This window comes from Mastomys coucha, unplaced genomic scaffold (assembly GCF_008632895.1).
Source record: "Mastomys coucha isolate ucsf_1 unplaced genomic scaffold, UCSF_Mcou_1 pScaffold21, whole genome shotgun sequence".
NCBI classification, from domain to species: domain Eukaryota; kingdom Metazoa; phylum Chordata; class Mammalia; order Rodentia; family Muridae; genus Mastomys; species Mastomys coucha.
The window spans coordinates 114,537,706-114,554,894 of NW_022196904.1; the positions used below are offsets into that span (position 1 = coordinate 114,537,706).

The 17,189-nt window shown below is 44.1% G+C and overlaps 1 long non-coding RNA gene across 1 annotated transcript in view; it reads left to right on the plus strand.

Moving 5' to 3' along the window:
- LOC116102934 overlaps window positions 1-17,189 on the plus strand; it is a 30,509-nt gene that overhangs the window by 9,978 nt on the left and 3,342 nt on the right. The window contains exon 2 of the long non-coding RNA XR_004123331.1: window positions 7,662-7,805. This is a non-coding gene — a long non-coding RNA (uncharacterized LOC116102934). The remainder of the gene's footprint in view (window positions 1-7,661; window positions 7,806-17,189) is intronic.

Genomic DNA, 17,189 nt, shown 5'->3' on the forward strand with positions numbered 1-17,189 from the left:
CTCTAGCTGTCCTGTTAGCCTTGAACTCAGAGATTCACTTGCCTCTGCCCCTCCCACCACCATATGACTAAAAGCACACCACACCATGCCCCAGCTAAACACACACACACATCTTAAGCAGCCATTCTGATGCAGGCTCCAGCTCCTACATAACCCCAAGTTCTCTCACATGTGTTTATTGTTTACATATTTATTTTTGAAAAAAAAATGCTTGTACCTGAGAAATCACTGCTTGAGTCAAGGCACAAAGCATTTCCATCTCCTAAGAGTTTCTCTTTATCCTTTTCCAGTGAAGCCTGGCCCACTTTGTCAATACCCAGGTGGCCCCATCTAATCTCAACACTGTAGATGAGTTTACCCAATATGGACTTTTTCATAAATGAAAACAGATGATATGCACTATTTTTATGACCAGCTTATTTCATTCCTCACAAAGCAGAAAATGGATAGACAACTGTGAAGTTTTGCTCTGACAACCTTCATTTCAGATCATAAATATTCAGAATAAACCATTAGAGAGATAAAGTATGTGGTGTGTGTGTGTGTGTGAGAGAGAGAGAGAGAGAGAGGGGGGGAATGGGGGAAGGTTGGAGGAGGGAAATTGATTGACTGAATGACCTGGGTCGAAAGAGAAAACATTTCCCATGCAGCCAAGGCTGACCTCAAACATCTTAGATAGCCAAGAACAACCTTGAACTTCTGATTACCTCTGGAGTGATATACACATGAATTCATACATGCTAGGCAAATACTTTACCAATTGAACTATATCCTAGCCCTGAAAATGTGTCTCTTACTGTGGATTATAAACAAAATGACTTAAAAGTTTTTCAGCCAGGACTGCAGCTCCATAGTAAATCATGTGACAAGCATGTACCAAGCATATTCCAGGCATGAATTTAATTCATTGCTGTAGGCTTACATTTTTCAACATCTACTTTAAATAAGTGTACTTAAATGCTTTACCCTCCCTTCTAGCTCACCACCCACCAGAGGTAGTAGAAAGGAAAGGATAATAGGGCGAAGGAGGATGTGGACCTGTTTAGAAATAGTTCTTTGGGGAGAATTCAATCTGCTTTGTCAGGATATCAGCAGTTCAAGTCACATGAATCAGCAGCTGTAGCTTGATGCACTCAAAAACACCATTCACAAATCAGCAATGACAGTTCAATCCAGAAAAAACTCCAAGGCTCTGCCAATCAACAGAAGCAGCAAGAAGCCACGAGAACACCACCAGAAGTTCTTTGGTGTGTTCCTTTCTACAAAGTTATGACAAACAATGATCAGCAAAGAAGGCAAGGCAAGCCAATACCACAAAGTGTTGTTAGTGAAGGCCAGAGTCAGCAAAGCTCAACTAAGACCAGCGGAGTGGCAAGGTGAACCAATACCACAGATCGCTATCCACTGTCTGTCAAGTTATATTTATGCCTTTTCCAAACATCACATGCTCTCTCAAGCATATGCCCTAGCAAAACATCACATGTCCTTTTTCCAGGCTGCCTCCAGAAAAACACCATGTGTCTGTTCTCAGAAAAACATCCTCCCACATATCAGCAAAAAAACATTCTCTCGTAAGACAGTTTCCAGAAAAACATCACATGACACAACTGAGTCTCCAAAGAAACCAGAAATTTCCACTTCACTTTTCACCACAACACAAAGAACAGTGAGTCTTTCCCATCTTTCTCTTTTTATTTTGGATTCCTTGGGAGATTGAAGGTCCTTACATCCACAGGAAACCAGGATATTAAGTATACAGAATTGTCCTTTCAAAGGAAAGGATATAAAACCTGTTTTACCACTCAGAAAGCTGAGAGGTGGTGGTGATTAATAGTCTGGAAATCTTCATTATCTTTTGGGCAGGCCATATCAAGCTCCCACAACCAGAACTGCATATGACTAATAGCCCAAATGACCTTTATATAGCTGGTCTTTACTGCTTTGTCAGTTCTTTTTTTTCTTCCACCTTCTTCCACCTTTTTAACCCCCTAGCCCTAGATAGAGAGAAAAAAGAATAGGGAAGAAAGGAGAGAGGGGCATCAGGAAGCAGGGCAACATTATCATTAGACTATTTCCTGCTGATTAGGGTCATAGAGTTCCTTGGATCAAGTTTGATCTTTGCTATTAGGATCTCTAGTTTCTTCTTCTTGTTGTTGTTTTGTGAACAGCTAACCTTAAGAAACCTCAACCAACAATCAATCAATAACCCATCCACAGCCCTTCCTCTCAGGGCCCTAACATTTAGATACCTCCTGAAAAGTTCCTAGAACTCCAAACATCACACAATTGCAGAAACTATCTGCAGCTGGCAAAATCACACCCCTGCTAGAGCACGGGGGAAATTATAGTCAACTGCTGTAGACACTCTGAAGCAGCCTCATATCCCATACCTGGGATTAAAAGGAAAATATATTCTTATACTATTTCTGTGTTTTTAAAGAAACCAAAATTCCAAAATTGTCACTACATTTTCCTCTTCTGTTTTAATCCATTAGTTATGCTGTGTATAGTGGGAAATTATACACAGAAGAAATTACCTTGGATATCTCTCTTGGACCTACACTTATTAATCCAATGGCAACTGTTGACACATTGTCTGCACATGTCTAGGCCTTCTTTCTGATTTGTATTTAGGAAAATCATTGCCCTTAAAGATGCCTTGTTCATAATATTGCTGCAAATGACCACATTTCCCACAATTAAAGCACTGAGCAATTTGCAATCTGAGACCTTTAACAGTCTGATCATAGTTTCTTTGCAAATGACTATATTTCCCAAAATTGAAGAACTGGGCATTTTGCAATAGGAGACTTCTAGCTTGACCTATGATATTACGTCACATAGATATTAAGTACACATTAGAACTAGTATCAGTCATATCCTTTATCTACTTGTCCATAGGCACTGCTCCAGCCTTTTGTGGTCTAATAACTTTTTTACATTATGTATTCAAATTTTCATATGCCACAGTCTCTATCAACACCTATCTCATGTCAGGTTCTGATATGACTTTTTCACAACTGAGACTAATCTTTGTTTATGAAGGCTTCTCCAGAACCTTGTATAATCTTTGAAAATGAGGTGGACCTTCTCCTGGACTCCACAGCTTTGTCCCAGGCTCTCAAAGCTACTAACAACATTGTTCTATAACAGTGTCATCAAACTAAATTTGTTTTGTATATCAGAGTAGCACCCTTAGTCCAGCAACTGACCTTTTACTATATTCACCCCACTTGCTCTATTTTGCTGTTTAACATTCCCTTCTAGTCTTGGGGAATAATTCTATTTTAAGTAGCCCAGTTATTTAGAATTTGTTTCACATAAAGCAAGTGCATCTTCTATGAAATCATGGCCTCTTTATTTTTTTTTATTTTATTTTTTATTTATTTTTATTTTTTTTTTCCAGACAGGGTTTCTCTGTGTACCCCTGGCTGTCCTGAAGCTCACTCTGTAGACCAGGCTGGCCTCGAACTCAGAAATCCACTTGCCTCTGCCTCCCAGGTGCTGGGATTAAAGGAATGTGCCACCACCGCCTGGCCATGGCCTCTTTAAAAATGTGTTAGATCTATCGTTTCTATAGGATGCTGTGGTGGTTTGAATATGCTTGGCTAATGGGAAGTGGCACCATTCGGAGGTGTGACTTTGTTAGAAGAAGCTTGTCACTGTGGAGGTTGGGGTTTGAGGTCTCATATATATGCTCAAGTCTGGCCTGATTATTGAGAGGCCCTCCTGGCTGCCTGTGGAAGACAGTCCCTGTCTGCTGCCTGTAGATCAAGATATAGAACTCCCAGGTCCTCCAAGACCTTGTCTGCCTGCATGCTGCCATGCTTCAAACCATGATGGTAATGGACTGAACCTCTGAACTTAAAAGCCAGTCCCTCCACCTCTTACAACAAAACCAACAGGAAGTGACAATTACTTTTTCTTAATATCTTAATGTGAAAATTAATATTACCAACATATCCTAATTTATTGAAATCCAATAATATGAGGAATTAGAAATTTGTTGATTGTCATCCAATGGTCTCTCTGATTTGGTAATTGGAGAAATAGGTCCAACATTGTACAATCTATATATACTTTCAGCTTGTTTGTTTGTGACAGTGTCTGGCTGTGTACAACATAAGGGTCTTGAAATCTTGCTTCTCCTATCTCAGCCTCTCTATTAGTAGTATTGTTTATTTCATGTTTTTATACTATACTATGGTTTTCAGAACAGCTTATATATTTCAAAAGTATTTATATACCCAAAAGAAACATAGACGATTAACTTGGGAGGTGGCTTGTAAGAGAACAACAAAGAGTGAGACTGAATGCTTTGCTTGACGTTTGTAACTCTTGTATCAAGTTTGAAGAAGAGGACTTTACAAGTTACTCTTTCTCTGAGATGAATGCTCTTCCAAATTATCACAGCTAATGAACTAAATTCTTACCCTCACCTAATGTCTGTGCCACCCTCCAAGCAGAACCATTGTTCATTGAAACAGTTGGTGAATGACTTTATGGATAGACCATCTTAATACACACACCATTTCTTAAATGAATGTAACCTGTTCTCTGTGGGCTAAGAATAAAGTCACTCACTCAAGTCAAATAAAAAAAACACACACACCAGTATTATACTATATGTGGAAAACCTGCAACACTCATTGTAAAATCAGGAAAACAAGAATGCCCATACTCTCTGCTCTTATTCAGTATGATGCTAATGTATTGGCTAGAGCAATAAGTCAAAAGAAATAAAACAGATACAAAGAAGAAGAAAAAAAGCCAGTCCCAATTACATATTGCTCTTTGTAAGAGCTGCCTTGGTCATACTGTCTGTCCACAGCAATGAAACCCTCACTAACACAGACACCATTCTATCTTGTCATAACCTCGTTCCCCACTGTTAGCAGGCATATGCTGTATGACTGACTACTAGGAAAGCTGATGGTGATGATCCCAGGCCACCCCTTCTCCTGCTCTGGTGGCTTAGTTCGTCTGAGATGAACCCTTTCTCTCAAGATGGGCTGTTTTGTCAGATTGTCCTTCCCTCTTTTCAGCTTTTCTTTGACCTGACTGCCCTCCGCCACAGTTTCTTTCTCTCTGTCCTCCTGCAGGGAGCTCCCGCTCTCTTGCTCAGTCATCAGGACTGAGCCTTCTTGTTCTCTCTTTTCCAGTGCTCCTTGTCTCCCCAGTGCTTCCACTGCTGCAGTTTTTGCAAAGCCAACTCTGAAACTCTTTCAGAAACGAGAGAGCAGAGAGAACCCTTTTGGTTTCCTAGTTCAGCCATTTTATGTTGCTCAGGCCTCTTTATGTCCACCTGCAGTTTGTCCAACTGCTCAGCCACTCTCTCAGCCTTTTTTGAAACAGAATATAAGAAGAAGAAAAATTAAAAACAGAAAAGTCCCTCTGGGAGACTAGTAGGGGATAACTCAGTGGTAGAAGTAGCAATAAATTTTTTGCAGGTATCTTCAAAAACTATATCCACCCATTTGTCTCCTGCTAGTTTCTCTACAGCATTTGAAATAAATTTTCCCATTCTGCCTAGCCCCACATTTGGGTACCACTTATAGCTGATCTTTGCTACTCTGTGGGGTTTTTTTTTCTTCTACCTTTCTCCACCCCTTTTCTTCTACCCTTTCAACCCCTTAACACTAAATAAGAGAGAAAAAAGGATAGGGAGGAAAGAAAAAAAATTCCTGAATAAAGTCAGAGGTCTGAAAGTGGAGCAATATTATCATTAGGCTACTTCCTGCTCATTAGGGGCACCAAGTTCCTTGAGGCAAGTTTGATCTTCACCATCAGGATCTCTAATTTCTTGTTGTTTCTTCCTTGAGAACAACTAAGTACTTAAGAAACCTCAACCAACAGCCCAGTCTAACCCTGGCTCTCGGGGCCCTAGCATTTATATACTCTCTGAAAGTCCACAGAATTCCAAATGTCACACAATCACAGAAACTATCTGCAGCTGGCAAAAAAATCACACCTCTGCTAGAGCACGGCAAGTGACAGCTGCTGTGGACAGTCTGAGGCAGCCTCACATCCCACACTTGGGGTTAAAATGAAAACATATCTTATACTATTTCTGTGTTTTCTAAAAGAAACCAGAATTCCAAAATTGTCACTAACCCTTTATGCTATCTATATGACTGAGACTACACAAGATCCTTGCCTCGGCCCTTAGCTAATACAGGTAGCCTGTCTCTAAAACCCAGCTTCTTGGAAGAAACGACTTATGTTTTGAGTTGAATTTTGATATAATTATGTCTCCTTGTGCACCAGGAACTGAATTACAGCAAGAAACTTTTCCCCAAATTATACTGTGTTTAAATACACTGGCAATAACCCATATGAAGACTCCTGAAGTTTGATCCAGCCTACCTAAGTCAGGCTGAATCTAGTTTTTATTCTCACCTCCTCAAGGATCAGTTCCCTGCCTGTCAAGACACCTGCAGGGAAACCTGCTGAATCCAGCCTAAATATATACGTACGTACATACATACATACATACATACATACATACATACATAAGTGGGGTGGAAATAGGAAGTGGAGAAGGAACAGGAAAAGGAGGCGCTAGAGGAGGAACTTAGAGAATTAAAGTTCCCATGGACTTTTCAGCTCCTCCCACCTGTCCTGCTGCTTGTGTCTGCCTCAGCTCATATTGGCCACCTTCTGTTCCTTCTCCTGGGCTACTCTTTTCATTTCTATCCTGGCCATGAAGCTAAAGAACTGCTCATCCATCAGACACCCTCTTGATTAGTTCTCCCTCTAGAATACTCCCACTCTCCCAGCCTTCTCTCTCTCTCTCTCTCTCTCTCTCTCTCTCTCTCTCTCTCTCTCTCTCTCTCTCTCAGTTTTTCGAGACAGAGTTTCTCTGTATAGCCCTGGCTGTCCTGGAACTCACTCTGTAGACCAGGCTGTCCTCAAACTCAGAAATCCACCTGTCTCTGCCTCCCAAGTGCTGGGATTAAAGGCGTGCATCACCACCGCCTGGCTCCAGCCTTCTCTCTTTAAGCCAGTACTACATATCCCCAAGTTCCTTGGTTACTCTCTTCTCCATCTATCTATCTCTATTGCTCTCTGCTTCATAACTAAGTCTCAAGACATAAGCTCTCAGCTACTGCTGCAGCACCATGTCTGCCTGCCTGCCTGCTGCCTGCTGCCATGCTTCCCACCTTGACGGTCATGGATTCACCCTCTGGAACCATAAGCCTCCAATAAACCCTTCTTTACAGTGCCCTGGTCATGGTGCCTTCACAACAATAGAAAAGTAACTGAGACAGTTCTCTCCATCTGCCTTTATATGAGTCCCTGGATTAAGCCCAGGGGATCAGGCTTGCACGGTAAGCACCTTACCCCCTCAGCCATGTCACTAGCCCCAAGGCAACTGGGTTTAAAGAGCAAGTGCCAGATTCAGAGAAGGAAGGAAGTGTTTCCACACCCTCATTTCAGCAACTTCTATCCTCAGCGTTTTTCCAGGACAGACAAGTGTGCTCTGACACGTACCACAGTGTGGTTTAGAATGAGGGAAAGACGGCAAACAACCTAAGTCTCTAACAGTAAGAGGCTGGTTAGATACCCACTCTGTTAGTCAGCTTCCCACTGGTGTAACAGCAGTCGAGCTAGTCAGCGCGGGAGGGGTTGTGCTCTCCTGACTCACGGTTTAACTTTAGTCCGTAGGTACATTGGCCCTGGGCCTTCAGAGCATCGATGGAATCAGAGAGCCGACTTTTACTGATATGCAAAGGAGAGGAAAGAAGAGACTGGAGACCAATAATATCCTCCAAGATAAGACTCCTGTTTTTGTTTTTGTTTGTGTAAGTTTGTAGAGCTGTACCCAAATACACAAGTGGAAACTTTCCAAAGAGGAAACTTTACACTCTACAAAAAGAAAAGATTGATTTGGCTCATGGTTTCAGAGGCAGGACATCATAGTAGGTAGTCTTGTGGCACAGGCTGTCCATCTACTTCAGGACTCAGCAGAGAGGCAGGACTCACCAGCTTTTCTGCCCATCTCCCAAAATAGCACCACTGGTGGAGGACCATACACTTAACCTGGGAGCCGGTGAAGTATACCTCATACACGCGCCAAAACCAACCCTTCCTCCACTGAACACTCTTAGGATATTTTCTCACAGCAACAAGAAAAACAGACAGCTCTGGCATCTCCCAAAACACTGCAGAGCAGATATCTAACATGGGCCTTTGGCTCCAATCTAGATCCAAATGCCAGCCGCAGTAGGTGCCGTCCGTGGTAGGGTAGCAAACCTTCTCCTCAAATGCTGGTGAGAACAGCACTGAAGGTTCCTGGGCTGAGCTTTCCAACACAGTCTCTGTTACCTCTACTCAAACCCTCTAAGGTTGTGCTAAGGCAACTGCAGGTGATGTGTGCGTGAATGGGTGTGGCTACTTACCAATAAAACCATTCAAACTTCTCATTTAAAAATGCGCAGTAGAGCAGATTGGCCAATAGACAACAGTTTATTGCCCTCTGAGCTCTACTCACAAACAAGGAAAATAACCAGATGTTGGTGAACATTTCAATGGCATGAGGTGATATGTTTATGTAAGCATTGTGTGTGGCTTATTTATTTGCAAATGTGCATGCAGAGAGGTCTTTATCAAAACAGCTGCAGTGGTGGCTTCTGAGATATCACATGACTTCCAGTTACATTTCTACACAACTTCAACTTTCTAATTGAAATTGTGCTAATGTCATGCCTTGGAAAACTCAATGGCAGTCAGCATGGCCCTGGGTCCCATAGTAACAGATGTCAAGTGGCTGCTGTCTGGGCTGGGCTGGGCTCTTGCCTGGTCTGGCTATTTCAGATTGGCTTTAGTTGGGACCACTATGGCAACCTTGCTCTCCGTGTCCCTTTTCCTCATGGGAAAGCCCAGCCCTGGGACATTCTCCTTGCAAAGCAGAAGTACAAGGAGTGAAACTGAGCAGGCTCTTGGCCACTTGCCAGCTGCTAACATCCATTGGCCCAAACAAGCCCTAGAGTGAGGGAGGGGGGAGAGAAAAAGAGAGAGAGAGGGAGGGATGGAGGGAGGAAAGAGGGAGGGAGAGACAGAGAGAGGGGAGAGAGGGAGGGAGGGAGAGACAGAGGGGGAAAGGGAGAGGGGAGGGAGGGAGAGAGGGAGAGAGAGACCGAGAGATAGAGGGAGGGAAGGAGAGACAGAGACAGAGGGAGAGAGGGAGGGAGAGAGGGAGGGAGAGACAGAGAGAGAAAGAGAGAGGGGGGGAGGGAGAGGGAGAGAGAGAACACTCAATGGTGAGGAACATTGGTGGAATATGGCGGAAGAACTGCAGCCAGCAGTGCAGACATGCACGCTTTCATAGTCAGCAAAAGCATGGCTGTGAAGCAGGATAGACGCCCAATCCCCCACCTGTCTCCACTACCAAGGTACAAGTGACAAACACCTACAGAAAGTATAGTGACTTTACCTCAGCATCCCAACAATCCTCAGAGGACTTTGTTGGCTCCAGTTGGGCCACATAGCCATCAGTTCACCAAAGGCTGGAAGCTTTTAGTATATTGATTGGCTGCCCTAAGAGTCATCTTCTGTTCTGATTAGCTACTATGGCACCACCCCTTGTCCTGATAGTCTACTTTGGCATCACCTTCTGTTCTGATTGGCCACCGTGGCATTGCTTGCCCAGTCTGCTGCCCCAGGGGGGAGATGGGGGTGGGGGGTGGAGGTGGCGGGGGGGACGTCTCAATTCTATCTGTATGGATGAGAACTGAGGAGACCACTTACTGCAGGCATATTAAGAATATGTCGCATGGCAGATATCTGACTTAGGTTAGACATTCCCCCGCTGCTGCCCTGAGATATACACTAACTACCGTGAAAGTGGTCCACCTGGGGCAGGGATGAGGTGGGGGCAGGGGGTGATCACAGCGGACCCTAGGGAGGTAGTAGGAAGAAGAGAGGTGAGGAAGCTGGTTCAATGAGCATGATGAGCAGGCTGATATTAGGGGAAGAAGTAACACTGCCTGGGCATTGCCCTGAGCCTGCATCTGCAGGAGCACACACACACACACACCTGAGGCACTCATCTGCCATTTCCTTCCATGGCCATTGCGGCCTGCCTTGGTTCAAGTTGAACAGGTTTCTATGATAATAACACATGCTTTCAGCAAGAAACTGGTAATGGCCCGTACTGGGGACACAGATGAACCAACGTATATGACACTGGTTTATTTCATCCTGTGAGTTAGTTTTTCCTAACCCTATGAGAAACATTCAAGAGAAACAGCTCTCAAGCTGAGGGTGATACCGTACCCTAGGCTAGGAGCCTGGACTGTATAAAGAAAAGGAGGAATAAGCCATTTTGGCTTACTGTCTAAGAGAGCTCAGTTCACCCCCACGGTAGACGGGTTATGCTGAAGCATGGCGGTTCTCATCATGGCAGTCAGGAAGCAGAGAGAGTAACTGTGCCATCCAGTGGGACCTCGCAGCCCACAGGCAGGGCAGGTGTCCGTTTAGTTAGTCCTTCATGGAAATGCCTCACAGACACATCCAGATATGTATTTTCCTAATTTTACAGGCAGCTCTTGATCCAATCAAACCAATAACCAAGAAGCAGAGCAGCCTGCATACTGCCTTCCAGGCAAGGAAGCCAGAAGTGGGGCCTCTAGACAGAAATCCCAAAGAGGAAGTGTGGCCCAGTGGTTCTGGCACACGGTGGGGGAGGGGTGCAAGGGTTGAACTCTGTATTGCCAGTTCTGGCCAGAAGAGTTTAGACACTGGGCCCCATGGCAATCCACAGGCTCTGAGGAGAGTAACTGAGTTCCAGTGAGCAGTTTGAGTGTATGATGGTGGACATGTAAGAAGGTTCCAAGAACTGAGGGTGACAGGAATGAGAATATGCAGGAACATTCCTGAGAAGAATGTCCATATACTCCAAGACAAGAAGATGGGAGAAGATATAGCATGAGAGAACAGAGACTGAAGACACGTGTGCCACTAAAGAGACAGTGGAGGACATCATCAAAGATAACCAAGACAGATGCTGGTTACAGGCTGTGAGGACTAAGAGCAGCCTGGAGCTGGGCAGCCCCTCCATGTGGGAGACCCTCCATGTATGTCCCTTTTCAGAAAACCTGGTACCGTTTTCCCATCCTCTCGAAAGACAGCAAGACAGAAGGTGGGGTGGGGAGCTGCCCTGATCACAGCTCAGCTTTAGGGTCTTCATACGTCCCTTCCTGGGACCAACCCATCTCAGCTCTGTGTGAAGACGGAAAATCCAACCAAGTGGCCTACGGAAATAACCTAAAAGTCCAAGTGAAGGTGTGGGCTGCAGATCTGGCTGCATCCCCAGAAGTGTATTTATCATTTATTCCATGTGGAGCTGCAGTCTGGCAGGGCTCAATTGGGACAGCTGTCTCTTCTCTTCTAGGTGTCAGTTAAAACAAGAGCCGCATCCCTTTTGCTCGTCAGCAACTAGGCCAGACTTCAGTGGGCTCCATTAACTCCATTTCACTTGATGTCAGCAGAGATGACTCAGGGGGCAGTGGGAGTCATTTGAAGACTTGCCCAAGTCTCAGTACTATCCGGGCAGTTCCGTCCTTCAGTCCCTACTGTTCATGGGCTCTCTAATGTACAGTGTCATGTAGTGGCTTTAGGGTGGACTGACAGTTCACATGTCACTCAAGGGTCTTAAGACCTAAGGAGAGCTGAGTATGGTGAAAGAACCTGGGACCCAGAGGAAGAAGAGGCAAGAGGTGTGCAAATCCAAGACCAGACGTGACGATAACATGAGGGGAGCCACAAATCGTGTGTGTGTGTGTGTGTGTGTGTGTGTGTGTGTGTGTGTGTGTGTGTGTAGGGAGGGAGGGCATCCTGAAGAGGCTAATTCTTATGGTCAGCTCAGGTTTAGAAGGCACAGCATCACTTTCTAGCATATTCTATCCATTGAAGAGAGTCAATGAGTCTACCAATGGTGAAGGGGGGTGGGGAATTAGACTCTTTATAAGAGAGGCCATGAAGGATGGGAAATGTTTTAACAGTGAAATATATGAACTGTGGCTCTTATTGACAGTTGGAAACATGAATGGACAGTAGAGGATTGGATTAGAGGGAGAATGATGTGGATGGTGATTGTGCTCTAAGCATCTCCTTCTGAAAGTTAGGAATGCAGCTAGCAGGCGGAGGGCTTCTCTAATAAGCACAATACCCTTGATTTGATTCCTCGAACTCCATAAATTAAAGGTGGTACTACATGGCTGTAATCCCAGAATGCCTATAATCCCAGCACTCAGTGGCTGGGATAGAAGGGCCAGAAGGAAGATCATCTTTGTCTGCTGCAGTAGTTACTTTTCTTTTCTTTTTGGGGGGAGGGGAGTGGGCAGAGCACGTTTAAGAGAGGGTTTCTTTGTATATCCCTGACTGTCTTAGAACTCACTCTGTAGACCAGGCTGCCCTTGAACTCAGAGATCCACCTACCTCTGCCTCTTGAGTCCTGGGTGCCACCACTGCCTGGCCAATTACTTTTCTTGATGCTGCCACAAAGTATCTGACAACCATCTTAAGGAAGGAACAGTTTATGTCTACTTAAAGTTCCAGGGGACTTGTGCCTACCAGGAGGCTCGGCAGGTAAAGGCACTTGCCATCAAACCTGAAATCTGAGATCGATCCCTAGGACTCCCACGGAGAAGGAGAGAACCCTCTGTTGAAAGTTGTTCTCTGACCTTCACACAAGTGCTGTGGTACATACACACGCATGCATATATACTAAACAAACAAAACAGCAAACAAACAAACAATAATAAAAAGGTCCCGGGTACAATGCACCGCAGTAGGAACTTGAGGGAGCCAGCCCACAGGAAGCAGAGAGCACCAAGTGCTGGCTGTCACCTTGGCTTCTGCTTTTTATGAAGCTTGGAACTTCATGCCAGAGAACGCTGTCCACAGTGAGGATGGACACTTCTGTTAACTAGCCAAGAGAACCCTTCACAGACACAAGAGATTTGTCCCTATCCAGAGATTGTTTGTAGGAAAATAAATATAAGAATAAATTTAAAAGAAACCAGGAGTACCTACATTTATTTCTAACAAAGTAGACTTCAGATAGGAATATTAATACAGATTTAAAAAGAATATAGATACATATTTTAAAGGAACATAATAATAATGAGTCAATTCTATACAAAAATATAAATGAAAATCCTTGCATTTACTTGCATTAAAAAAATATTCTGGGGTGGTGAGATGGCTCAGCAGGTAAGAGGACCAACTGCTCTTCCAAAGGTCCTGAGTTCAAATCCCAGCAACCACACGGTGGCTTACCACCACCCATAATAAGATCTGGTGCGACAGCTACAGTGTACCTATTTATAATAATAAATAAAATCTTTAAAAAAATATTCCACTGTGACAATCTTTTTTAGCTGATTTATTTACAGTAGTCACATTGAAAATGGCTATTGAAAAAAATTTCATGGTATTCATGTCTATAATCTCACTAGTAGAAAAGTTAAGACAGGAGGATTGCCATGATTCAAGCCCAATATAAAGTACATAGGATGCACCAGCCCAGGCTGACTACAGTATGAGATCCTGACTCTAAGAGACCAAAACAAAACCTTACAACAACAATAATAATAAATGTGTATGTGATTGAGTTAGTGTGTATACTCCCTCCAACAGAGTCAACATGTGTGAGGCACAAACTGATGGGAGTTTAAGGATAAAGAGGAATCTTCAATGATTCATTGGAGCCTGACACCTCCAACAGTGACTGACAGTACAGCAGGAACAAAATCAGCAAGGCTGTATTACATTGTAACATTGTATTCAACAGTACTGTCAATCACTGTCTTAGGGTTTACTGCTATGAACAGACACCATGACCAAGGCAACTCTTATGAAGGACAACATTTAATTGGTGCTGACTTACAGGATCAGAGGTTCAGTCCATTATCATCAAGGCGGGGGCAGGGGGCAGGGCAGCATCCATAGGCTGGAGGAACTGAAAATTCTACATCTTGATCCAAAGGCAGACAGGTGAAGTCTCCCATGTGGTTAAGAGGAGAGTCTCAAAGACCACCTTCACAGTGACACACTTCCTCCAACAAAGTGACACCTACTCTCCAACAAGGCCACGCCTCCTAATAGTGCCACTTCCTGGGCCAAGCATATTTAAACTTCCACAATCACCCACATCCAATGGCCTTATAAATGTTCTGTAAAGAACACCTCAGCCAACACCCATGGAGCATTCACCAGGACAGACAGCAGTCCATGCAGTGGAACAAACCAATACATTCACAAGATTGTAAGTCATTTGAAGGGTATTCCTAGGACATGATGATATTAAACAAGAAGTCAACTGCAGAAAGATAGCTGAAAAATCCAAACTATTTGGAAATTAAAGATGGTATTTTATTTTTATTTTGGGGTTTTCAAGACAGGGTTTCTCTGTGTAGCCCTGGAACTCACTCTGTAGAACAGGCTGGCTTCAAACTCAGAGATAGGCCTGCTTCTGCCTTCTGAGTGCTGGAATCAAAGGTATGTGCTACTATGCCCTGTTAAAGATGATATTTTTTAATAACACATGGGGTGGAGGAGAAATCACAAGATAATTAAAAAACCTTTTATGGAAGGGAATTTACTCTACATGAAAAGCTGGCCACAGACTCATGACTTTCTTGCTTTCGCCACCCAAAATCCTAGGATTTGCATGTGTATGTACCGTCTTAATCGTTTTTCAGGCTGGGAAAGTATCTTGGTGGGTAAAGGGAGACCCTGAGCTTGGCTCCCCAGCACCTATGTAAAAGTTGGCTCCTCTAACCCCAGCACTGGGGGAGCAGGGACAGGTGGATCCCAGGGGCTCCCTGGCCAGCCAAGCTAGTGAAACAGTGAGCTTGAGGTTCAGCTTGAAATCCTGTTTCAAAATTAAAGTGGAGAGTGATAGAGAACATCGCAACTGCCTCTGCATACTGTTGAGAGAGGACATATGTGCAAAACACACACACACACACATACACACACAGAGAGTCATACACACAGAGACCCAGACGTACACAGACCCAGACACACACAATTTTTCTTTACTAAATGAAAATTTAAATGTAGTATACCAAACTTAAGAGCCACAGCAAGTGCAGTGCTAAAAGGAAATGTAAAGTTGTGAGGGGTACATATTCAGAAGAAAGTTCTAAAACGAATGACTGAAGTTTCCTTTGGGAGCCAGGAAAAGGAAATCAGTAGATACCTCTAACACAGAGACAAAAGGAAGTAAAGGAAATACACCTGGCAATGAAATTAGAAATGGAAAGGAAAAAAGCTGGGAATAAGACGATGGAAGGAAAAGGTATTTCTTTGAAAAGATCAATGAAATTGGGCAATGTGGACCTTAGTTAAGAGAAAGAAAGATGTGAGGTTTATTATGTGGAGGAGGGAGGCTGGAGAGACACCTCAGTGATTTAGAACACTGGCTGTTCTTGCAGAGGACCTAGGTTTAAGTCTCAGCACCCCTACGGTAGCTCCTGACCTCTGTCATTCCAGTTCTGGGAGATCTAATCCTCTCTTCTGGACTTCTTAGGCACTGCACATACATGGTACCTAGACACACATGCCGGCAAACACTCACACAGATGACACACATCTAAAAAATAATAACATCAGAAAGGAAAATGGGCTCATTACCACTAAGTCTATGGGCAGAAAGGGAATAATAAATGAATACTATAAGCAATTCACCACATTTTTATCGTATGTGCATAGGTGTTTTGTGTGCATGTATTATCTGTGTACCATGTGCATGCACTGTCCTTGAAATCCCAAATGGATCCCCAGAACTGGAGTTATAGGTAACTGTGAGCTGCCTTGAGGATTCTGGGACTCAAATGAGGGCTCTCTAAAAGGGCAGCCAGTGTTCTTAACCTCTGAGACATTTCTCCAGCCCTCTTACCTCAAATTTGATAGAAAATAATAAAACATAAAAATATTTGAAACAGTACTTTTCTCAGACCAGGCCCAAGCCAACATGATCCACTGGGCTCCTAGCTCATCGCCTGGAAGAGACCACTCTCAGGGCTGGAGAGATGGCTCAGCAGTTAAGAACACTGACTTCCAAAGGTCCTGAGTTCAAATCCCAGCAACCACATGGTGGCTCACAACCACCTGTAATGAGATCTGATGCCCTCTTCTGGTGTGTCTGAAGACAGTGTACTTAGCTATAACAATAAATACATTTAAAAAAAAAAAGAGAGAGAGAGAGACCACTCTCCCAGGAATAAAGACCATTCTTCAGAATGATGACTGAGACCCTGTGAACCACTTATTGTATGTCTGCTCCCAGGGAACTGTCATTAGCAATAAGCATTACCTCTTCATCCATGACTTGGGGGAGTGTAGGGTCAGCTATATGGACCTAGTGGGGGGGTTACATGATATATAACATATAGACTTGCTTCTACACCCTGAAGCAAATCCTGTGTCATTAGCAGTAGGGCCAGGAAAAGGCCCAGCAAGAGGCAGACATGCATTTCCTCTTCCAGAATTCAAACATCCTTTGCCTTGTGGCTTACTGTCTGAAAAAAAAAAACCGAGGTGCTAAGCATGAAGCCTGGCTGTGGCTGCCCTTCTTTTATTTTTTCATTAGATGTTTTCTTTATTTACATGTCATATGATTTCTCCTTTCCCAGTTTCCCCTCCTCCCCCCCAAAAAAACAAAAAACAGCAAGAACAAACACCCCTGTTCCCTCCCCCTCCCCCTGCTCGCCACCCCACCCTCTCCTGCTTACTGGCCCTGGCATTCCCCTACACTGGGGCACAGAACCTTCACAGGGCCAAGGGCCTCCCCTCCCGTTGATGACCGACTTGGCCATCCTCTACCATACACATCCTGCCAGAGCCATGTGTACTCCTTGGTTGGTGGTTTAGTCCCTGGGAGCTCTGAGGGTACTAGTTAGTTCATTTGTTGTTCATCCTAAGGGTCTGCAAACCCTTCAGCTCCTTCGGTCCTTCCTTTAACACCTTCATTGGGGACCCTGTACTCAGTTCAATGGATGGCTGTGAGCCTCTACTTCTGTATTAGTCAGGTACTGTCAGAGCCTCTCAGGAGACAGACAGCTATATCAGGGTGGAGTGCCCTTCCTTCAGTCTCTGCTCCATAGTTAGTCTGCAATTCCTTCCATGGGTATTTTGTTCCCCCTTTTAAGAAGGAATGAAGTGTCCACACTTTGGTC